At 46.2% G+C, this 26,002-nt stretch overlaps 1 protein-coding gene across 1 annotated transcript in view; it reads left to right on the forward strand.

The window, feature by feature from the left end:
- Positions 1-26,002, forward strand: part of LOC124798778 (juvenile hormone esterase-like) — a 368,794-nt gene that overhangs the window by 28,080 nt on the left and 314,712 nt on the right. The gene's annotated exons all lie outside the window — the stretch shown is intronic.

The following is a 26,002-nucleotide window of genomic DNA, read 5'->3' on the forward strand; positions in this document are numbered from 1 at the left end:
TCGAACCTGCGACCGTAGCAGCAGCGCGGCTCCGGACTGTAGCGCCTAGAACCGCTCGGCCACAGCGGCCGGCCATTAGAGGCGGAGCACAAGCTCAGATTAGGGAAGGATGGGGAACGAAATCGGCCGTGCCCTTCCAAAGGAACCATCCCGGCATTTGCCTGAAGCGATTTAGGGTAATCACGGAAAACTTCAATCAGGATGGCCGGACGCGGGTTTGAACCGTCTTCCTCCCGAAAACGAGTCCAGTGTGCTAAGAGAATATGAAGAACATAAAACAAAAAGTTATGTTACGAATACATCACATAACTATTAAGACGGCAAATGACAGCCACTAATAACACGACGGCACTGTACAAACGTTCCAAAATTTCAAAATATTAACCAGAAGCACAAATCGTCAATGACAGAAATACTGACAATTTGGATATAATGCCAGTTGAAACGTCGAGGTACGAAGAAAGGAAAGGCGCCATCACATGATGCCATTTTAATGGAAATGGTTAAACAAGAAGGAAAAGTAAAACAGTAGGAACCAGAAAGAATTATTTACCAAATGTCTACACAGCAAGGTAACTCGAAAAAACTGGAACAATGCAATAGCAGTTTTTCTCCACAGCATTATAGTCAAACAAGACTTAAGCAGACTGTAGAAGATTCAGGTTCCTCTCTATAATGGACAAGATATTCACATAAATAACAACCGCCTGCAGAGAGGAAAATAAACATAGTCTTGAAGCATGTGGGCTTTAAAAAGATGACAGCACATTAGACTCATTGCAGGTATGAACAGAGCTTGAAACGTCCCCTTAGAAAAATTAATGAATTACTGTGCTGGTAAACCCCTTACGTTATTTGATTTTCAAACAGCTGAGCAAAACTGAACGTACTCAGACATTTCTGGATAAGCAGCTGCAGCAGCAAGACGTATACTCCTAGCTCACTCATTTGTTACGTAGTTTAATTCTTAATTTCTTTGCGTGTTTTTGGTACTTGCATTGTTTAATTCATAAATTTCGGGCGTATTATAGTATTTGAGAGTTGTAGCATCGCGTTTTAGTACCTGAATAGTGTAAAATCGCGTAGTCTCCTTCCGCCGCCGAGCAGTGTGTCAGCAGTGCGCAAGTAGCAGCATTACTGCATTTACTAGGCAATCTTGTATTTTAATAACCGTTTAAATTTTGTGTCGATTTGTTTGCGCTCTCTGTAGATTAGTTCAGGCGTTCTTTGCACAACAGTTTTTAGCATGGATAGGGACTGCAACTGCCGTGTTCGGATGCAGGCTGAGTTGGCATCCCTTCGCTTCCAGCTTCAGGCAGTGTTGGCTTCGGTCACGCAGCTTGAGGCTGTTGCCAATGGGCATCACTGTGGGGGTCCGGATGGGGGTTTGTCGGGGACGGCCAGCTCGTCCCACGCATCCCCCGCTCGGACTACGACTGTGGTTGCCCGGGATACTGCCCGCATTGAGGGTGATCCCTCACCTGTGGTAGAGTGGGAGGTCGACTCAAGGTTTGGCAGGGAGCGAAAGACATTCCGGAGGGCTGAACGGAAGGCCTCTCCAGTTTGTCTGGCGAACCAGTTTCAGGCTCTGTCTCAGGCTGATACTGATCTTCGGCCTGACATGGCTGCTTGTCCTGTTCCAGAGGTTGCCCCTCAGTCTTCAAGATCCGGGCGGTCGCAGAGGGTGGGCTTACTGGTAGTTGGGAGCTCCAACGTCAGGCGCGTAATAGGGACCCTTAGGGATATGGCAGCAAGAGAGGGGAAGAAAACCAATGTGCACTCCGTGTGCATACCGGGGGGAGTCATTCCAGATGTGGAAAGGGTCCTTCCGGATGCCATGAAGGGTACAGGGTGCACCCATCTGCAGGTGGTCGCTCATGTCGGCACCAATGATGTGTGTCGCTATGGATCGGAGGAAATCCTCTCTGGCTTCCGGCGCCTATCTGATTTGGTGAAGACTGCCAATCTCGCTAGTGGGATGAAAGCAGAGCTCACCATCTCCAGCATCGTCGACAGGACTGACTGTGGACCTTTGGTACAGAGCCGAGCGAAGGGTCTGAATCAGAGGCTGAGACGGTTCTGCGACCGTGTGGGCTGCAGATTCCTCGACTTGCGCCATAGGGTGGTGGAGTTTCGGGTTCCGCTGGATAGGTCAGGAGTCCACTACACGCAACAAGCGGCTACACGGGTAGCAGGGGTTGTGTGGCGTGGGCTGGGCGGTTTTTTAGGTTAGATGGCCTTGGGCAAGTACAGAAAGGGCAACAGCCTCAACGGGTGCGGGGAAAAGTCAGGACATGCGGGGACCAAGCAGCAATCGGTATTGTAATTGTAAACTGTCGAAGCTGCGTTGGTAAAGTACCGGAACGTCAAGCGCTGATAGAATGCACCGAAGCTGAAATCGTTATAGGTACAGAAAGCTGGCTGAAACCAGACAAATTCTGCCGAAATTTTTAAAAAGGTACAGACGGTGTTTAGAAAGGATAGATTGCATCCAACCGGTGGTGGAGTGTTCGTCGCTGTTAGTAGTAGTTTATCCTGTAGTCAAGTAGAAGTGGATAGTTCCTGTGGATTATTATGGGTGGTAGTTACACTCAACAACCGAGCTAGGTTAATAATTGGCTCCTTTTACCGACCTCCCGAGTCAGCAGCATTAGTGGCAGAACAACTGAGAGAAAATTTGGAATACATTTCACACAAATTTTCTCAGCATGTTATAGTCTTAGGTGGAGATTTCAATTTACCAGATATAGACTGGGACACTCAGATGTTTAGGACGGGTGGTAGGGACAGAGCATCGAGTGACATTATACTGAGTGCACTATCCGAAAATTACCTCGAGCAATTAAACAGAGAACCGACTCGTGGAGATAACATCTTGGACCTACTGATAACAAACAGACCCGAACTTTTCGACTCTGTATGTGCAGAACAGGGAATCAGTGATCATAAGGCCGTTGCAGCATCCCTGAATATGGAAGTTAATAGGAATATAAAAAAAGGGAGGAAGGTTTATCTGTTTAGCAAGAGTAATAGAAGGCAGATTTCAGACTACCTAACAGATCAAACGAAAATTTCTGTTCCGACACTGACAATGTTGAGTGTTTATGGAAAAAGTTCAAGGCAATCGTAAAATCCGTTTTAGACAGGTACGTGCCGAGTAAAACTGTGAGGGACGGGAAAAACCCACCGTGGTACAACAACAAAGTTAGGAAACTACTGCGAAAACAAAGAGAGCTTCACTTCAAGTTTAACCGCAGCCAAAACCTCTCAGACAAACAGAAGCTAAACGATGTCAAAGTTAGCGTAAGGAGGGCTATGCGTGAAGTGTTCAGTGAATTCGAAAGTAAAATTCTATGTACCGACTTGACAGAAAATCCTAGGAAGTTCTGGTCTTACGTTAAATCAGTAAGTGGCTCGAAACAGCATATCCAGACACTCCGGGATGATGATGGCATTGAAACAGAGGATGACACGCGTAAAGCTGAAATACTAAACACCTTTTTCCAAAGCTGTTTCACAGAGGAAGACCGCACTGCAGTTCCTTCTCTAAATCCTCGCACAAACGAAAAAATGGCTGACATCGAAATAAGTGTCCAAGGAATAGAAAAGCAACTGGAATCACTCAACAGAGGAAAGTTCACTGGACCTGACGGGATACCAATTCGAGTCTACACAGAGTACGCGAAAGAACTTGCCGCCCTTCTAACAGCCGTGTACCGTAAGTCTCTACAGGAACGGAAGGTTCCAAATGATTGGAAAAGAGCACAGGTAGTCCCAGTCTTCAAGAAGGGTCGTCGAGCAGATGCGCAAAACTATAGACCTATATCTCTGACGTCGATCTGTTGTAGAATTTTAGAACATGTTTTTTGCTCGCGTATCATGTCGTTTTTGGAAACCCAGAATCTACTATGTAGGAATCAACATGGATTCGAAACAGCGATCGTGTGAGACCCAACTCGCTTTATTTGTTCATGAGACCCAGAAAATATTAGATACAGGCTCCCAGGTAGATGCTATTTTTCTTGACTTCCGGAAGGCGTTCGATGCAGTTCCGCACTGTCGCCTGATAAACAAAGTAAGAGCCTACGGAATATCAGACCAGCTGTGTGGCTGGATTGAAGAGTTTTTAGCAAACAGAACACAGCATGTTGTTATCAATGGAGAGACGTCTACAGACGTTAAAGTAACCTCTGGCGTGCCACAGGGGAGTGTTATGGGACCATTGCTTTTCACAATATATATAAATGACCTAGTAGATAGTGTCGGAAGTTCCATGCGGCTTTTCGCGGATGATGCTGTAGTATACAGAGAAGTTGCAGCATTAGAAAATTGTAGCGAAATGCAGGAAGATCTGCAGCGGATAGGCACTTGGTGCAGGGAGTGGCAACTGACCCTTAACATAGACAAATGTAATGTATTGCGAATACATAGAAAGAAGGGTCCTTTATTGTATGATTACATGATAGCGGAAAAAACACTGGTAGCAGTTACTTCTGTAAAATATCTGGGAGTATGCGTGCAGAACGATTTGAAGTGGAATGATCATATAAAATTAATTGTTGGTAAGGCGGGTACCAGGTTGAGATTCATTGGGAGAGTCCTTAGAAAATGTAGTCCATCAACAAAGGAGATGGCTTACAAAACACTCGTTCGACCTGTACTTGAGTATTGCTCGTCAGTGTGGGATCCGTACCAGATCGGTTTGACGGAGGAGATAGAGAAGATCCAAAGAAGAGCGGCGCGTTTCGTCACAGGGTTATTTGGTAACCGTGATAGCGTTACGGAGATGTTTAACAAATTCAAGTGGCAGACTCTGCAAGAGAGGCGCTCTGCATCGCGGTGTAGCTTGCTCGCCAGGTTTCGAGAGGGTGCGTTTCTGGATAAGGTATCGAATATATTGCTTCCCCCTACTTATACCTCCCGAGGAGATCACGAATGTAAAATTAGAGAGATTAGAGCGCGCACGGAGGCTTTGACAGTCGTTCTTCCCGCGAACCATACGCGACTGGTACAGGAAAGGGAGGTAATGACAGTGGCACGTAAAGTGCCCTCCGCCACACACCGTTGGGTGGCTTGCGGAGTATAAATGTAGATGCAGATGTACTTATTCTGATCATCACTAAACTGACATACTATATTTTTTAGCGCAACGCAATCTGACTTTCAAAAATCCCTACAAAAGAGTGGCCCTGACTAACAATAACCTATACCTTTCATGAATCACTTATCTCACAAAAATCTTCGATACTCTAACTACTGCAATACAGCGAGCGCCACTACTGCCAGCTAAATAAAAGATTCTAACTACTGAAGGCACTAACTACTGATAGGCATAGTTAGCAAATGAAAGATTTTGATAAAGAATGTATTTTACCTTAATGGTGTTCAAAAGTCATGATATCCAGTATTACAAATTTACTCTTTCTGGCGCACACACGTCCAGATCGTCCGCTCTTAAAATTCTGCCATCTCACTCCCCACATCCACTACTGCAGGCGGCTCACCTCCAACTGTGCAACGCTACGCGCTGTTCACATCCAACTGCCCAACACTAAATGGTAAATATTCCAACAATGCAAACCAGCCACAGACTGCACACAGCACAGTCAGTGATTTTCATACAGAGCGTTTCGTGACGTTACCAACATAGAAACCTAAACAGCCTATTTACAAGCTACACGTGTGAATTATTACTTTCTCCGGCATTCATAATTATGAAAGCTGTAGGCTGTTTCAACAATATCTGTGCTATGAACACATGAGCGACAAGTTAATGAGTCAACATTCCGTTAGACTCTGTCTGAAAAGTGAGAAACTATAAATCGGCAGAGGAATCAAGTAAGGAGAGGCACTATCATCAAAACTATTCTCGATGTTGCCAGGTATACGAAGTAGAGCTGTGTGTTAGTGTAACGTATGTGAAGTACCTTCGTTTCACTGATGGCGTTACATTGTTTGCCTCTAGGGTAGAAAAAATTTGGCAGTTAGCAGAAGAACAATAGATCAAATTTGAAAATGGAACTTCACGTGTATTATAATAAGACTATCAGAATATATTGATGTAAGATCAACACATCGAAAAGAAGTAGTAGACATAGCTATCAACTGTAGAATGAGTTTTTGTATTTACCGCACGTGAAGACGTCGACTGATTGACTAGTGAGTATGTCCATGGAGGACGTCTGGTAAAAATAAACGGATTTCCGAAACCAAACTTTTGACGAGTCTGATCTGCAATATTTGCAGTCAGTATGCTGGCATGTCCCCGACGACTCTGGCTTCTTCCTGAGCGTTCAGAGCGTCAAAACCTCAGGAAACGGCTCTGCGATTTCTGAGCACCTCTGCCAGCAAATCCAGCTGCCTTGTCCACAAAGGCGAATGCCGCTTGGCCCCCGGGCAATATGCTCAGAATGGTACACAGCTAACGGGAGGGGGTGAAAGGCGGAGCCCTGACGCTTTGAAACTGGGGCACTCTGGTGCCTGGCAGTAAACAGCCAAGTTCAAATGGTTCAAATGGCTCTGAGCACTATGGGACTTAACTTCTGAGGTCATCAGTCCCCTAGAACTTAGAACTACTTAAACCTAACTAACCTAAGGACATCACACACATCCATGCCCGAGGCAGGATTCGAACCTGCGACCGTAGCGGTCGCGCGGTTCCAGACTGTAGCGCCTAGAACCGCTCGGCCACCCCGGCCGGCAAACAACCAAGTTACGAACAACTTAAATTGCAAGGATCAGATAGAAAATGTTGTGGGAAAGGCTAACCAAAGACTGCGTTTTTTTGACAGGACACTTAGAAAATGTAACAGATCTACTAAGGAGACTGCCTACACCACGCTTGCGCGTCCTCTTTTAGAATACTGCTGCGCGCAATGGGATCCTTACCAGATAGGACAGACGGAGTACATCGAAAAAGTTCAAAGAAGTGCAGCACGTTTTGTATTATCGCGAAATATGGGACACAGTATCACAGATATGATACAGGATTTGCGCTGGACATCATTAAAAGATAGGCGTTTTTCGTCACGACGGAATCTTCTCACGAAATTCCAATCACCAACTTTCTCCTCCGAATGCGAAAATATTTTATTGACACCGACCTACATAGGGATAAACGATCATCACAATAAAATAAGGGAAATCAGAGCTCGTACGCAAAGATATAGGTATTCGTTCTTTCCGCGCCCTGTACGAGATTGGAATAATAGAGAATTGTGAAGGGGGTTCGATGAACCGTCTGCCAGGCGCTTAAATGTGATTTGCAGAGTATCCATCTAGATGTACAGGGTGGCGCACGAGATGTGTTGCCATTTTGTTTTCGAATATAAACTTTATTGTCAATACAATCTGAAAGGAACATATACTACAATGAAGAGCCGTCCATGGAGATTTGTTGTAACTCAGCACATGCTCAATATGTCCACCATTTCGTTTCCTAACTATCTTCAAACGAACACAGAAGTTGGTGATTACCCTACGGCACATGTCTTCCGTAATTTCACTGCAACCGTGAAGAATATGTATTCTGAGCTCCATTAAATCACGTGGACGTTTCAGGAAATTTTATTCCTTTAGGTACCCCCAAAGAAAAAAGCCACATGGATTGAGGTCTGGACTATTGGGGGGACAATTTTGTCCGTCATTGAAGCGGCCTGGAAACCTAAGTGAAATGGTCCGCATGTCGAAATGCTCGTGTAAAAACTCCAACACAGTGTTTACAGTGTGTGGCCTTGTTCCATCTTGCATGAACCACTGCGTGTTGGAGGGCAAGGCAGTAGCAAGAAGCTGCGGAATGAAGCTCAAATAACGCTCGCTGTTCACAGTTTCTTCAAAGAAAAAGGGTCCAATAAGTCCGTGACTGGAAATTGCTGCCCACGCTGTAATCCTCGGAGCATAATGTTGTCGTTCATGAAGCACTTGTGGGTTTTCAGTGGCCCAAAAGCGTACATTTTGTTTGTTAACCACACTGTCTAAATGAAAATGCGCCTCGTCTGAAAACCAAACATTGTTGAGAGTTTCTTCCCTATCCTCCGCCCTGAGCAAACAGTAGTCTATGCTGCTTGTGTTCTTCAGTGAGCTTCTGTGCACAGATCATCTTGTATGGGTACATATGGAGGTCACTTAAGAATGCGTTGAACGGAGCGTCTGGATATTCCCAGTCGCACTGCTGCCTTTCCACACGATTTCCCGGGACTTCTCTGTACAGCAGCTCGTAGCGCTTCAGTGTTCTCCGGCGAACAAACAGGCTTAGGCCGAGGTCGCTTCGCTTCCAATATTGTTCCTTCCTGTACAGATTTATCGTACAACCTGTGGATGGTCTTCTTGCAAGGGACCCATCGTGTGTTAAACTGTTGTCGAAAACGCCTCTGAGTCACAACATGAAAAAGTAACACAATTGCCGATCGTTGCTGTGTCGTCAGTCTTCCAATGTCAGCCATTGCTACTTACTAGTCTCCTAGCGGCAGTATCGTGAATTACACGTCCATTTCGTAACTCATTTGTTTTTCCAAGCTCTGCTGATACCCCTGTAGAGATCCCAGCGGGATATCTAATGTGCGTCGTAAATAATTTCACAATTATTGTGAAAGAAACAATTGGTAACACATTTCGTGCGCCACCCTGTAGATGTAGAAGTCTGGAAGTCGCGAGGTGACAGCCATAGCCCCACCGCCAGACCCACAGTGCACAGCGCCCGTGATGCGGCGAGGGGAGATTTCGACACTGTAAGTGCCCGAACAAGATGGGGTGCGTAACAGGCAAATGCCTGATAGCTAAATTTGTGGAGAATCTTGGGAGGCTGTGGTTTGTCGACCAATTGGCCCGTACAAACCTGGGGGCATTGAGTGAAAATTATCGGCCTAGGGAAATGCCACGCGGATATGGGGCCTGAATAACAATCCCCATTACATCAGATATCTCACGATAGTAATTCAGCCCTGAATTAATAACTTTACCTGATTGCTCGATAAATTAGAGAGGGCGAACGTGAGTATTACGATTCCTCAAAACAAAACAAAAAAACAAAAAAAAAATCACCACACACTAAGAAAAACTCACACAGAGTAAATGAGCTGTCAGTTGCGAAAAAAAGCTTTCAATTCTGTATATAGACTGACTAATCAAACAAACTTTCCAGTCAAGCCGTCGGATATCACTACAATTCCACAGAATAGAACGTCAAGAATCAAACCAGAAATCAAAATCGACGACACTGTATTGTCCCTTAAGGCGAGAGCAGATCAACAAAAATTGAGACTGGTATTTTCACAGATGTGTACTACTCAATTTCAGCTTTACAGAATCTTTTTCAAAGCACGTGCTCCCTACTTGAATGCACTTTTTACAGCATCTCTAAGTCCTCGAACACACCGTGCAGGTCATTCTTTGTCGAGTCCTTGAGAATCGCTTCATTGTTCTTGGGCATTGCTTCAGAGTTCTCAAATCGAATGCCCTGAAGCTTTGCCTTTAGTGATGGAAGTAAAAAAAATCACAGGGAGCAAGATAGGAGCTATAAGATGGATGCGGTACACAGATAATGTTGAATTGAACTAAAAACTGCATGACTTGATTTGCAACACGGGGCCACACATTGTCATGATGGAGTCGCCACCCAGTCTTAGAAAGTTCGTGAACTTACATCACCCTTGCCCCAACCGCCCGTTTCTGAGCCAAAAATATCCTTTTAGAATGGGAAGAGTTACTCCAAAATATAATACCATACGACATAAGCGAATGAAAATAAGCAAAGTAGACTAATTTTCGTGTCGATCACTCACTTCAGATACCGTTCGAATAGTAAAAATGGCAGCATTAAATCTTTGAACAAGATCCTGAACGTGGACTATTCACGTCAGCTTACTATCTATTTGAACACCTTGAAATTTGACCTGTTCAGGTTCACTAATCATATGCCCGTTCTAGGAAATTAAAACGTCAGGTTTTGTTGATTTGTGTGTTGGAAACTGTAAAAACTGAGTCTTACTGTGATTTAGCGTTAGTTTATTTTCTACAAGCCACGAACTTAGGTCATGAACTGCACTATTTAAAACCGAGCCCATGTTGCACACAACATCCTTCACTACCAAGCTAGTACCATCAGCAAACAGAAAAATTTAGAGTTACCCATAATACTAGAGGGCATATCATTTATATAAATAAGGAACGGGAGTGGCCCCAATACTGATCCCTGGGGCGCCCCTCACTTGACAGTACCCCACTCAGACCCCACATCACAGCCGCTATCAACATTGTGAATAATGACCTTTTGCTGCCTGTTGCTAAAATCAGAGGTGAACCAGTTGTGAGCTACTCCCCGTATTCCGCAATGGCCAAACTTCTGGAACAATATTTTGTGATCAGCACAATCAAATGCCTTAGTTAAATCAAAAAATATGCCAAGCGCTCGAAACCTTTTGTTCAGCCCAACCAGTACCTCACAAAGAAAAGAGACTATAGCATTTTCGGCTGTTAAACGACTTCTAAAGCCGAACTGTACATTTGATAGCAAATTGTGTGCATCCTTCATTGGGCCACACAGATGGAAGGTGCGAGATCCGGGCTGTAGGGTGGATGAGGAAGAACGGTCCAGTGAAGTTCTGTGAGCGCCTCGTAGGTTCAAGAACTTGCGTGAGGCCTTGCGTTGTCATGGAAAAGGATAAGTTCGTTTGCATTTTCGTGGCGACGAACACGCTGAAGTCGTTCCTTCGATTTCCGACGGTAGCACAATACCCTTCAGGGTTGATCGTCGCACCATGAAGGAAGATATCAAACAGAATAGCCCTATTCAGAGTCCCAGAAGAACGTCGTCATGACTGTACTGGCTGACGGTGCGGCTTTGAACTTTTTCTTCGGATGAGAGGTTGTGTGGCACCAGTCGATGGATTGCCGTTTTGTTTCCGGTTCGAAGAGGTGAACCCATGTCGCCTGAGGCGACGTTCGATAAAAAATTGTCCCGGTCAGCCTCGTAAAGCACAAGCTATTCTTCACAAATGATCCTTCTTTGCTCTTTATGCTCTCCTGTTAGGCAGCGCGGTGTTCAGCGGGCACACACTTTTGCGTGCTCCAACTGGTGGACGAGTGTGTTAGCACTACCAACAGAGACGTACAGTTGTGTAGCGAGGTGTCTGAGATCCATCCGCCCACTGCCTCGAATGAGAGTGTCCGCAGATACGAGAATCACTCCAAAAGAAATGCACACTATTTTTTTTAATCCATGTTTTATTCTACATGTTTGAAAGTTTTACAGTGTGTAGATACATTCTTTAGGAACAATATTTTCATTTCTCCACATAATTTCCATCCCTCTCAACTGCCTTACGCAATCTTGGAACCAGCGCCTGTGTACCCGCACGGTAAAATTCTGGACCAACCTGTTGGAGTCACTGTTTGGCAGCGTGCACAAGAGAGTCATCATCTTCAAACCTTTTTCCACAAAGAGAGTCTTTCAGTTTCCCAAAGAGATGGTAGTCACATGGAGCCAGGTCAGGACTGGAAGGTGGGTGTTTCAGTGCTGTCCATCCGAGTTTTGTGATCACTCCCATGGTTTTTTTGACTGACATGTGGCCGTGCATTGTCGTGCAACAGCAAAACATCCTGCTTTTGCCGAGGTGGTCGAACACGACTCAGTGTCGTCACATATACATCAGAATTTATGGTGGTTCCACTTTGCATGATGTCCACAAGCAAGAGTCCTCCGGAATCGAAAGACACCGTAGCCATAACTTTTCCAGCAGAAGGTGTGGTTTTGATTTTTTTTTTTTTTTCATGGGTGAATTTGCATGATACCACTCCATTGATTGTCTCTTCGTCTCTGGTGGAAAATGATGGAGCCATGTTTCATCACCTGTCACAATTCGTCCAAGAAATTCATCTCAAACATTCTCGTTCTGTTCCAAAAGTTCGCTGCATACCGTTTTTCTTGTTTATTTGTGAGCCACTGTCAACATCCTGGGAACCCACCTGGCACAAACCTTTTTTAACGCCAACACCTTCAGTATTCTGCAAACACTTCCTTCCCCTATCCCAACGTAGCGTGACAATTCGTTCACTGCGTCTGTCAGCAGTCACCAATTCGTTAACTCTGCACATTGTCTGGAGTGTGTGCAGTACGAAGCCTGCCGCTGCGAGGACAATCCTCAATATTGCCGTGCCCGCTTTCATCACGTAACTTGCTTGCCCACCGACTAACTGTACTGCGATCGACAGCAGCATCTCCATACACCTTTTTCAACGTCTTGTGGATGTTTCCCACCGTCTCGTTTTCACGGCACAGGAATTCTGTGACAGAACGTTGCTTCTGACGAACGTCAAGTGTAACAAAAACAATGGTTCAAATTGCTCTCAGCACTATGGGACTTAACATCTAAGGTCATCAGTCCCCTAGAACTTAGAACTACTTAAACCTAACTAAGCTAAGGACATCACACACATCCATGCCCGAGGCAGGATTCGAACCTGTTACCGTAGCGGTCGCGCGGTTCCAGACTGTAGCGCCTAGAACTGCACGGCCACAACGGCCGGCCACGTGTAGCAGCCATCTTGAAGACATGCTGCGACGGCGCCACTCTCGGGAACAGGTTGAACTAAGTTTGAAAACAAGCGGGATGGATGTACCTACACACTGTAAAACTTTCACACATGCAGAATGAAAACTGTATTTTTCAAAAATAGAGTGCATTTCTTTTGGAGTGACCCTCGCACTTGAGTCACAGCTGTGTGTGACCGACTGGCAAGAGGGAGATCTGACAGGTTTGCACGACCTTGCTGCGACGATAACAGACACCTCGCCCAGCGACTCGACGGGCTTTTGTTCACTGCCAGGTCTCTGTAGACATTCTGCAAAAGTCTATGAATATCTGCGCTGTTCTGCTTCTCCGCCAAAAGAAACTCAATGACAGCTCTCTGCGTGGAACACACCTCCGTTATAGACACCATTGTGAAAGCTATGTGTAACGCCACCACATGTCTGAACTTGAAACTACAGAGGGTGAAGCGGGAATATTTTACGATGACGTACAACAAATTCTGCATTTTTTCCAACCTAAACTGGCAGAGAAAAAGAAAGTGTTGCGTTAGATATTGAACGCCCTGGCAGGACGCGGGATTGAACCGTCGTCCTCCTGAATGCGATGCTGTATGGTTTGTGGGGCGCTCAACTGCGCGCTTATCAGCGCAGTTATTTGCTCAGTCCAATCGCGCCATTTCATGAACGATGATGTCAACAGAAACACCCGGTCATCTCGAGGCAGGTGAAAATCCCTGACTCCGGCGGGAATCGAACCCGGGACCCCGTGCTCGAGAAGCGAAAACGCTACCGCGAGACCACGAACTGCGGACCGGGTGTGTGTGTGTACTGTGTCTTATGAGGTGGAGCTGCAAAGTAAGCGGACTCTGCTGTCGCAGAGTAAGTACGCAAGCGCCAAAGATGTACGACCAGTCCGGCATGTCTCGTGTCAGTGTGGCCATGGCCTTCGTTGTGTTATTATCTTGCTTTGCTAGAATAATGGCAGCTGTAATAACTGAGGAACGAATTGTCATGAATGTCACGTGAAGCTTGGAAAAAACTGGAACTGAATCCTACCTGTTGCTAAAAGAAGTATGACAGAGACTGTTTGTCACGTAAGCTAGTGCCTGAGTGGTTCAAGCGTTTCCAAGATGGCTAAAAAGACACTGAAATTACTTACATCTGGGACATCGTTCAACATTAAAAACGGATGAAAATGGTGGAAAGGTAAGTAATCTGATCCGATCTGATCGTCGGAAGAGTAGTCGATCGATTGCTGAAACTGTAGGTGAAGTTTACATAACCAATTTAACACGAGAAACGTGTTAGCGAAACCCGAAAATTCTCACGGTCTAACGAAAAGAAGATTGTGAAAATATTTGTACTTACACTTTGTATACAAGTGAAAATGATCCTAATTTCTTGGAAAGAATGATAACATGTAACGAAACATGGTTTTTTATTTATGATCCAGAAATTAAGCGCCAATCCATGAACTGAAAGGGCCCAACTTCCCCGAAAAAAAAAAACCTGGAATGAGCAAATCAAGATTCAAAGTGACTGATTTTCGAATGCTCATGGAATTGTGTATCTTCACTGAGTTCCAGAAAGTCGAACTGTTAATCAACGTCACTACCTTGACGTTCTTACCCAACTCCGTGAGAAAATGAGATGAAAAGATCCGAATCGTGGAAGAACAGGTCAAGGGTTCTGAATGAAGACAACGCACCAGATGAAAACGCGTTGTCTGTTAGGATGTCTCTAGTGAAGTACGCGTCCCAGTATTAGACCACCAACCTTATTCGCCTGACTTTCATCCTTTCCCCGAGGTCAAATCTGCATTGAAAGGGAAGCAGTGGAAGGAAAAAGGCACGCCTCGTGAAGAAGCTTAGAGAGGAAGCTGCAACGTAACCTAAGGTTAATGGTAACTGCTGCTGCTAGCAATCAGCGGAGGGTGAGTGCACAACCTGATAAATGGCTCGTCTGCACAGGCGTTTTGTTGCGCGCCGTTGCTTTATGCACTTACATAAACGATTAACGATTACTAACGCGCCCTATGAAGTCGCTCAGTGAAATACATACATACGACGTATTCAAAAAGTCTCTCCGCAGTGCCGTATGATTGTTAGCCGCGCGTGCTGTATGATTGTTCGCCTGCCTGGGTTACTTCCCTTCAAGTGGATTCTCCAACATTCCACTACTTCGTTTATCTCAGCCAGCGTCAATAGTATCGTTGGTGTGTGTCGTTACGTGTTGACGTGAATGTTTAAGTTTAATTCATTTGTTCGTTTGTTTCGTTTTTGTCACCGTTAAAATGCTAACCTTTGAAGAACGTGTATTTTTAGTCGAACAAGTGTTCAAAGCTGGCGGTAAATACACAGTTTCAGTTCGTCAAACATTCAATTCAGATTTCCCGGAGACAACACTCCCACATCGCGATACTGTGCGAGATTTGACTAACAGATTTCGAAGTACGGGTTCAGTGACAGATCCACCCCGAAGTGATCGTCCTAGCGTTTTGTCTGAGGATAAACTGCTCGATATTTCCTATAAAATGAGTCCGAACGAGTCAGTAAGAAAATTCGCCCAGGAAATCGATGTTTGTGTCGGAACGGTCCACACAGCGGTAGGGAAAAAATTCGAACTTTTCCCATACAAACTGATAGTAGTGCATGAATTGAAAAATACTGATCATGGCAAGAGACTGCATTATTGTCAATGGTTAAAAAATTTCGCCCAACAAAATGGAAGGGATATTCTTAGTGAAACTTTGTTCACTGATGAAGTGCGGTTTCATTTATCGGGGCACATGCACTCGCAAAATTCTCGTATGTGGAGTACTTCAAATCCATTGTGTATTTATGAGGAACCACTTCATTCTGTGAAAATAGGAGTTTGGATTGCAATTTCTAGACGTCGGATTGTAGGTCCCATATTCTTCAACGAAACAATAAACGTACAACGATACTGCAGTTATATTCTGTACCCATTCATAGGAGAACTTCTGTTACGTGAAATACTGAACGGTTATTTTCAACAAGATGTTGCAACCGCGCATACAGCTCGCGTTTCAATGTCACTGCTTGCTGATGTTTTTGGTGATCGCATAATTTCACAGGGACTTTGGCCTCCACGATCGCGTGACCTTTTCTTCTGGGGTGCAGCGAGAGGAACTGTCTATAAAAACGGTCCAAAATCCATCGACGAATTGAAATCTGCAATATCCTCTTTCACTGCTTCTGTTGCAGAAGAAATGTTACAGCTAGTGTTTGGAAACATGATTGGACGAATCGAATTGTGTATTCAACAACAGGGGGGACACACTTTCAACATTTAATGTGAAAATTTGTAAGTAAAAATGAATATTCAGTAAATTAATAACTTGTATTTCACTGAGTTTCATTTCAGTATATTCACTGTGACATACGGCACGCGCGGCTAACAATCATACGGCACTGCGGAGAGACTTTTTGAACACCCCGTATATGAGTGAACCGCCCAGTAAAATCGAGAATTAAGGATATTAATGTATGTTTAGCGCAAGTTAGATTTACATTGTTGCTTTATTCATAGAAACTTGCTTAGGTATGAATGATGGTCCTACACATAATGGACCAATCGAATCTGTAAATAGTTTTAGCACAGCAGAGGCAGGCAGAAACAGTTCACCACATCACACTCCCTGTAATTCCACTATGTTCGCAGCTCACAAACTGATAAACCGAAGACTAGCTTTCGAATAATCCTATACGCGTGATCCTACCTACGAACTGCACTGGAGAGCCAAAGAAACTGGTACACCTGCACAATACCGTGTAGGACTTCCGCGAGCACGCAGAAGTGCCGCAACACGACGTGGCATGTACTTGACCAATGTCTGAAGTAGTGTTGGAGGGAAATGACACCATGAATACTGCAGGGCTGTGCATAAATCCATGACTACGGGTGGAGATCTCTTCTGAACAGCACGTTGCAAGGCATCCCAGTTATGCTCAATAATGTTCATGTCTGGGGAGTTTGGTGACCAGCGGAAATGTTTAAATTTAGAAGAGTGTTCCTCGAGCCACTCTGTAGCAATTCTGGACGTGTGAGGTGTCGCATTGTCCTGCTGGAATTGCCCAAGTCTTTCGGAATGCACAATGGACAGGAATGGATGCAGGTGATAAGGCAGGATGCTTAAGTACGTGTCACCTGTCAGAGTCGTATCTAGACGTATCAGGGATCCCACATCACCCCAACTGCACACGCCCCACACCATTACAGAACCTCCAACAGCTTGAAAAGTACCCTGCTGACATGCAGGGTCCATGGATTCATGAGGTTGTCTCCGTAGCCGTACATGTCCACCCTCTCGACACAATTTGAAACGAGACTCGTCCGACCAGGAAACATGTTTCCAGTCATCAACAGCCCAATTCCGGTGTTGACGGGCCCAGGTGAGGCGTAACGCTTTGTGTCGCGCAGTCATCATGGGTACGCGAGTGGGCCTTCGGCTCCGAAAGTCAGTATCGATGATGTTTCGTTGACTGGTTCGCACGCTGACACTTGTTGATGGCGCAGCTTTGAAATCTGCAGCAATTTCCGTAAGGATTTCGTTTCTGTCATGTTGAACGATTCTCTTCAGTCTCGTTCTTGCAGGATCTTTTTCTGACCGCAGCGATATCGGGATTTGATGTTTTACCGGATTCCTGATGTTCACAGTACACTCGTGAAACGGTCGTATGGGAAAATCCCAACTTCATCGCTACCTCGAAGATGCTGTGTCTCACCGCTCGTGCGCCGACTATAACACCACGTTCAAACTCACTTAAATCCTGATAACCTGCCATTGTAGCGGCAGTAACCGGTTAAACAACTGCGCCACACACTTGTCTTTTATAGGTGTTGCCCATCGCGGCGCCATATTCTGCCTGGTTACATATCTCTGTATTTGAATACGCATGCCTATACTGGTTTTTTGGCGTTTCAGTGTAAAACATGTGTGTCTCCACGTTGCTCTAGCCTGCCTCACCCGCACGGCTGCCAGTATACAGAAGACCCTGATCTCTGCCTTGCGTCTCTGTCTTGCGTTTTGTCACGTGACATATACCTGACCATCATTCGTTTACAAACACTTTTCAAAATATACACTCCTGGAAATGGAAAAAAGAACACATTGACACCGGTGTGTCAGACCCACCATACTTGCTCCGGACACTGCGAGAGGGCTGTACAAGCAATGATCACACGCACGGCACAGCGGACACACCAGGAACCGCGGTGTTGGCCGTCGAATGGCGCTAGCTGCGCAGCATTTGTGCGCCGCCGCCGTCAGTGTCAGCCAGTTTCCCGTGGCATACGGAGCTCCATCGCAGTCTTTAACACTGGTAGCATGCCGCGACAGCGTGGACGTGAACCGTATGTGCAGTTGACGGACTTTGAGCGATTGCGTATAGTGGGCATGCGGGAGGCCGGGTGGACGTACCGCCGAATTGCTCAACACGTGGGGCGTGAGGTCTCCACAGTACATCGATGATGTCGCCAGTGGTCGGCGGAAGGTGCACGTGCCCGTCGACCTGGGACCGGACCGCAGCGACGCACGGATGCACGCCAAGACCGTAGGACCCTACGCAGTGCCGTAGGGGACCGCACCGCCACTTCCCAGCAAATTAGGGACACTGTTGCTCCTGGGGTATCGGCGAGGACCATTCGCAACCGTCTCCATGAAGCTGGGCTACGGTCCCGCACACCGTTAGGCCGTCTTCCGCTCACGCCCCAACATCGTGCAGCCCGCCTCCAGTGGTGTCGCGACAGGCGTGAATGGAGGGACGAATGGAGACGTGTCGTCTTCAGTGATGAGAGTCGCTTCTGCCTTGGTGCCAATGATGGTCGTATGCGTGTTTGGCGCCGTGCAGGTGAGCGCCACAATCAGGACTGCATACGACCGAGGCACACAGGGCCAACACCCGGCATCATGGTGTGGGGAGCGATCTCCTACACTGGCCGTACACCACTGGTGATCGTCGAGGGGACACTGAATAGTGCACGGTACATCCAAACCGTCATCGAACCCATCGTTCTACCATTCCTAGACCGGCAAGGGAACTTGCTGTTCCAACAGGACAATGCACGTCCGCATGTATCCCGTGCCACCCAACGTGCTCTAGAAGGTGTAAGTCAACTACCCTGGCCAGCAAGATCTCCGGATCTGTCCCCCATTGAGCATGTTTGGGACTGGATGAAGCGTCGTCTCACGCGGTCTGCACGTCCAGCACGAACGCTGGTCCAACTGAGGCGCCAGGTGGAAATGGCATGGCAAGCCGTTCCACAGGACTACATCCAGCATCTCTACGATCGTCTCCATGGGAGAATAGCAGCCTGCATTGCTGCGAAAGGTGGATATACACTGTACTAGTGTCGACATTGTGCATGCTCTGTTGCCTGTGTCTATGTGCCTGTGGTTCTGTCAGTGTGATCATGTGATGTATCTGACCCCAGGAATGTGTCAATAAAGTTTCCCCTTCCTGGGACAATGAATTCACGGTGTTCTTATTTCAATTTCCAGGAGTGTACAAATACTTAAACCAAATACATTACACAGTTGTGTACACACTTATTCTATCACATAGTATTATATTTTGTCTTTACAATTATTTTTATGGTAGTATGTTGCACGAACCGGAACAGCAATCGGTCGTCTTAACAACTACTTAATTCTTTCTTGCCCGTTTCGAGTTATGTTATTCATATCCTTCTACAATTATTAATACACAAAATTATAACTAAATGATCATAGAAAATGAAATATGAGAACAAATTACCCACGTAGAGGCTAATAGCTTTGTGTATTTGTGGATGACTCCGTTTTAGGTGCACAGTTTCACCTGTTGCGTTACAAAAGTCTTTCAGCACTGTTTCCGTCAATGAAGAATTCGCATGGAGCGTTGTAGGAATAGAGGAGGGGAAAATACTGAGGGTTACAGTAACTAAATATGTACGTTATTGAAATAATTTTTTTTCAGCAATAATCGCGTTATAATATAGCCACCCTTTTATGTGGATTGTCCGCCCCCGGTAGCTGAGTGGTCAGCGCGACAGAATGTCTATCTTAAGGGCTCGGGTTCGATTCCCGCCTGGGTTGGAGATTTTCTCCGCTCATGGACTGGGTGTTGTGTTGAGTTGTGTTCCTCATCATCATTTCATCCCCATCGACGCGCAAGTCGCCGAAGTGGCGTCCATTCGAAACACTTGCACCCAGCGAACGGTCTACCCGACGAGAGACCCTAGTCACATGACGTTTTATTTTATGTGGATTTTTGTGCTAGTGCGGGTGACGGTAATGAATGTGTCCATAGTGTAGTGTTGTGTTCGTGTTGTAGAATGACGATGAAAAAGGAAGGGGTGGAACCCGGTGCTACTACATAACCTACTTCTCTCGAATAGCACCATGAGGACCACCGGGCTTCATGTCCCCTTCTGACGGACAAATTGACATCAAAAGTGTCACGTGCCCTCACTCCGTGAGACGCAGCGGAAGGGTTTTCATTATAATCTATCACACTGGCCTAAAGCCCGGTGATCAGAGGCTTTACACCACGACCTCTCATCCCGTTGTCGCCCAAACAGTAGCAGCGTAAGTTTCATCAACCAAGATGATTCGAACGGGCTTATGTCGGAGTCGGGCGCCACTGCGTGGCCTTGGGTTATCGACCCTGGCTAATGAGGCGGGTTTTTCAGTGCTGAACCACCCTTTGATGCACAACGCCTCTCTTGCAGCGTCTGCTACATGAGATAGCTGAGCATCACCGTGACGTTTCGCGCCTAATAATCGAACTTGTGAAGAAACGTGCTGCTTTTCTTAGGAGTTTCTCTATCCCCTCTATCAGCCCTGTTTGGTACGGGTTCCAGACTGACGATAAATATTCAAGATGTCCCCTGTGAGGATGGGCTACATTTTCTGAAGATTCATCCAACGCCGTAAGTCCGATTAATTTTGTACGGCCGTTCCACTTTAAATCGCTCCGTACGCATACTCCTAGCCACTGTATACAATTTTGTACTCATACAACAAAGGGTCTTTCTGTTTGTGCGCAGTACGTTATATTTGTCTACGGTCAGTGTCAACGATCAATTCCTGCACTAAGTGTCAATCCTTTGCAGCTCTTCCTGCATTGGCTACAATTTTATAGCGTTGCTACATCTCTGTATATAATATCATCATATCCGAAAGGGCTCTTTGAACTTCCGATGTTATACACTAGGTCATTTACCTACAGTGTGAAAAGTAATGGTCCTATCACCCTCCCCTGGTGTAAGCCGTAAGTCAGTGTAAGCCGTAAGTCAATTTTACGTCTGACGATTTCTCCTAGTTGAAAATGACATGCTGTGTTCTGTTTGCTAGAAACTCTTCAGTCCAATCACACAGCTGGTCTGATATTCCATACGCTCGTATTTCGTTCATTAGGCGGCAGTGCGGAACAGTATCCTTCCAGAAAACAAGGAACACATCTACCTGAGCGCCTGAATTTAAAGCTTTATTGTTGTCGTGAACGAATATAGCGCTATGGGCTTCACATGATTGTTGTTTCGGAAACAGCGTTGATTCCTACGGAGCAGATTTTCAGTCTCCAGAAATGTCATAATACGGGAGCATGAAACATGTTCTAAAATTCAACAACAGACTGATGTCAGATATAGGTGTACAGTTTTGTGCGTCTGTTGGATGAACGATTTTTTTAAACAGGAATGGCCTGAGCTTTTTTCCAATCACTTCGTACGTTTCACTCCTCACGCGATCCTTGGTACGCTGCTGCTAGAACAGGGGTCAGTTCTTACGCCTACTATTTTCTTATTCATTAGTAGTTCTCTTACATTACCCAGAAATCCTGTTCTTCCTGTCATTGTACGTCTTTAATCCCCATTGTATTTCATTTGAAGTTTGGAAGGTAGGAGAGGAGGTACTGGCGGAAGTAAGGCTGTGAGGACGGGGCGTGAGTCGAGTTTGGGTAGCTCAGATGGTAGAGCACTTGCCCGCGAAAGGTATAGGTCTCGAGTTCGAGTCTCGGTCCGGCATACAGTTTTAGTCTGCCAGGAAGTTTCATATCAGCGCACATTCCGCTGCAGAGTGAAAATTTCGTTCTGGAAGGGGTCCAATCTTCCACGTTCGACTCGTACAATGTCAGCTTTCCTCTTCTGATGAGAACGTTTTCCCGAGTAGTACCAGCCCGTTGATCCAACAACTGACGATGTCTTAAAATGACCTAGGTTGGTCATACTCGTTTACAACTGGAAGTATCTTACTGCGACAATGTCAAAGAGAAATAAAAAGAATGGAATTGCAAGTACCAGTGGCATTCCTCCATATACACTCCTGGAAATTGAAATAAGAACACCGTGAATTCATTGTCCCAGGAAGGGGAAACTTTATTGACACATTCCTGGGGTCAGATACATCACATGATCACACTAACAGACCCACAGGCACATAGACACAGGCAACAGAGCATGCACAATGTCGGCACTACTACAGTGTATATCCACCTTTCGCAGCAATGCAGGCTGCTATTCTCCCATGGAGACGATCGTAGAGATGCTGGATGTAGTCCTGTGGAACGGCTTGCCATGCCGTTTCCACCTGGCGCCTCAGTTGGACCAGCGTTCGTGCTGGACGTGCAGACCGCGTGAGACGACGCTTCATCCAGTCCCAAACATGCTCAATGGGGGACAGATCCGGAGATCTTGCTGGCCAGGGTAGTTGACTTACACCTTCTAGAGCACGCTGGGTGGCACGGAATACATGCGGACGTGCATTGTCCTGTTGGAACAGCAAGTTCCCTTGCCGGTCTAGGAATGGTAGAACGATGGGTTCGATGACGGTTTGGATGTACCGTGCACTATTCAGTGTCCCCTCGACGATCACCAGTGGTGTACGGCCAGTGTAGGAGATCGCTCCCCACACCATGATGCCGGGTGTTGGCCCTGTGTGCCTCGGTCGTATGCAGTCCTGATTGTGGCGCTCACCTGCACGGCGCCAAACACGCATACGACCATCATTGGCACCAAGGCAGAAGCGACTCTCATCACTGAAGACGACACGTCTCCATTCGTCCCTCCATTCACGCCTGTCGCGACACCACTGGAGGCGGGCTGCACGATGTTGGGGCGTGAGCGGAAGACGGCCTAACGGTGTGCGGGACCGTAGCCCAGCTTCATGGAGACGGTTGCGAATGGTCCTCGCCGATACCCCAGGAGCAACAGTGTCCCTAATTTGCTGGGAAGTGGCGGTGCGGTCCCCTACGGCACTGCGTAGGATCCTACGGTCCTGGCGTGCATCCGTGCGTCGCTGCGGTCCGGTCCCAGGTCGACGGGCACGTGCACCTTCCGCCGACCACTGGCGACAACATCGATGTACTGTGGAGACCTCACGCCCCAATTCGGCGGTACGTCCACCCGGCCTCCCGCATGCCCACTATACGCCCTCGCTCGAAGTCCGTCAACTGCACATACGGTTCACGTCCACGCTGTCGCGGCATGCTACCAGTGTTAAAGACTGCGATGGAGCTCCGTATGCCACGGCAAACTGGCTGACACTGACGGTGGCGGTGCACAAATGCTGCGCAGCTAGCGCCGTTCGACGGCCAACACCGCGGTTCCTGGTGTGTCCGCTGTGCCGTGCGTGTGATCATTGCTTGTACAGCCCTCTCGCAGTGTCCGGAGCAAGTATGGTGGGTCTGACACACCGGTGTCAATGTGTTCTTTTTTCCATTTCCAGGAGTGTACTTTCTTCCACTATTCGACGGCGAGCTAGACGCTCTCGGCTGTTTCTCCCGTGCCGCCGAGAAGCGCTCCGAGCTGGCGTGTTTGGTGCTTCCCGATGACGTGCAGGACGCTTGCCGGAGCGCAATAAAACAGCGATGAGAGGAGCAAATGGATCACGTCAGCCAGCACCTCAGCTGGCAGGCTGTGCGAACGCTGCAATCGCACGTCTGGTCGATGGTCTCAGCTGACATTCAGCGGCGCGAATCGTCTCGATCCGGAAACGTATTCTACATATACAACTCTATCCTGCAAGCCACTGTGAAGTGCTCTGCAGAGGGTACTTTACACTGTACCATATATTGCGGTTTCTTCCCGTTGCACTGACGTACATTGTGGGGGAGAAAAGAGTCCTTTGTGCCCGCTGTAACCAGTCTACTCTTCTGCGGAAGCATTACGGAGCGAACTGTAGTATATTGCTAGATTCCTCCCTAAAAATTGGTGTTCGAAGCCACGTCAGTGGGATGCCGTGGGGAAGTTGGCAACTTGAAATGTCTAAAGTAATGTCAGTTCTCGTTCTTCAGAACTTGCGTGATGCTCTTCTGCATGTGAAATACATCTCTGACTTTTTGTACTTCCAGCCTGTATAAACGTTCCATACCCCTGTTAGTGCTAGTTCATATTGGCAAAATTATATAACGGACCGCACAAGCGTTTTCTAAGGAGCCTCCTTTGTAGACTGATATTTCTCAATAACCTATCAATCAACCGTAGTCTGTCACCTGCTTTAGCAAGGTCTGAGCCTATGTTATCATTCAATTCCTTGTCAGCTAAAACTGTTACATCAAGATATTTGTAAGAGTTGACTGATTCCGTTGTGACTCACTGAGATTGTAGTCGTAGGATACCACGTTTCTTTTCAAATTTTGTGAATTTAATTTCTGAAGATTTAAAGCAAGTTGTCAATCTTCGCACCACTCTGAGGTCTAATCAAGATCCAACTGAATATTTTTAACAGCTTTTCTTGAAAAAAATTACTGCATTATACATAACTAAACAGCCTGTGAAAAGTCTGACTGCCGCGCGGGATTAGCCGAGCGGTCTCAGGCGCTGTAGCGGTCTAAGGCGGCTGGTCCCGGCGGAGGTCCGAGTCCTCCCTCGGGCATGGGTGTGTGTGTGTTTGTCCTTAGGATAATTTAGGTTAAGTAGTGTCTAAGCTTAGGGACGGATGGCCTTACCAGCTAAGTCCCATAAGGTTTCACATACATTTGACCAAAAGTCTGACTCCCGCCGAAGGTTCGAGTCCTCCCTTGGGCATGGATGTGTGTGTTGTTCTTAGCATAAGTTAAAGTTAGTTTAAGTAGTGTGTAAGTCTAGGGACCGATGATCTCAGCAGTTTAGTCCCTTAGGAATTCATACACATTGGATATATGAAAAGTCTGAGCTTACTATTAATGTTGTCCATCAGTTCTATAATATTCTCTGTGGTACACATGAAGTTACTTCCACATCAGTCGACGACTTTACGCCTAGTATACGAGTAACATGCTGCGTCTTTCGTACCAAGGAATCTCTACTTCAGACATAAATTTGGTTTTTACTTACAAGGTGAGGCCACGAGGTTGGGATCACGGATTAACTTCAAACTGTGTACATCTTTAGTGGGCCATTAAAACAACATAATGTGCAGGTAGTAAAGTGCACTACTCTCGCAATTCCAAGAAAACAGCAAGAGAAATTTTACGCGTCTATTAAGTGAGTGATGTGCCTGTGTGTAGGTGCCAGTAGCAAGTAGTCATTGTAGTCGAGTGGGCAGCGTCCGCCTTAAACAAGCGGATCGTGAGCGACGCGACGGTTCTAGTTCCGTTACCACTTTAAAAAAAAGTGTGTCAAATCTTATGGGATTTAACTGCTAAGATCATCAGTCCCTAAGCTTACACACTACTTAGCCTAAATTATCCTAAGGATACACATACACACCCATGCCCGAGGGAGGACTTGAACCTCCGCCGGGACCAGCCGCACAGTCCATGACTGCAGCGCCTCAAACCGCTCGGCTATTCCCGCGAGGCGTTACCAATTACTTTTAACCTATTTTTATATGACATTTGAGAGGTATTATAATGAAAAAGAAACCCACGTGCATTTTCATGAAATTGTAGTCAATTTCGTATGTTATTTCACTATTTACAATTTGTAATTAAAGTTCCAAGGACGAGGGACAGGCTTGGAAAGTCCAACTCAAACATCGGTAAATAATGATATGAATGATGTTATTCACAATCTGTAATATAGCCGGTCGGTGTGGCCGAGCGGTTCTAGGCGCTTCAGTCTGGAACCGCGCGACCGCTACGGTCGGAGGTTCGAATCCTGCCTCGGGCATGGATGTGTGTGATGTCCTTAGGTTTGTTAGGTTAAAGTAGTTCTAAGTTCTAGGGGACTGATGACCTCAGATGTTAAGTCCCACAGTGCTCAGAGCCATTTGAACCATTTTCTGTAATATAGTAAGTCACAATGTGCCAGATCACAAGAGTAAGGTAAAATTACTCGTCGGATGTGTTCTCTATATCACACGTTGCAGGATGTTATTTGTCATACAGAAGTGGAAAATATAAATTGAAACTTAATGGAAATACAATTGGTTTTTTTATTACATTATCTCCCAAATGTCATATACATAAAATAATATGACCAGTGATGGAAAAAAATAGATCCATAATTAGGTACGAGCGGGAGTCGAACCATCGCCTCATACACGTTCGA

Source organism: Schistocerca piceifrons, chromosome 5 (genome assembly GCF_021461385.2).
Source record: "Schistocerca piceifrons isolate TAMUIC-IGC-003096 chromosome 5, iqSchPice1.1, whole genome shotgun sequence".
NCBI lineage: Eukaryota > Metazoa > Arthropoda > Insecta > Orthoptera > Acrididae > Schistocerca > Schistocerca piceifrons.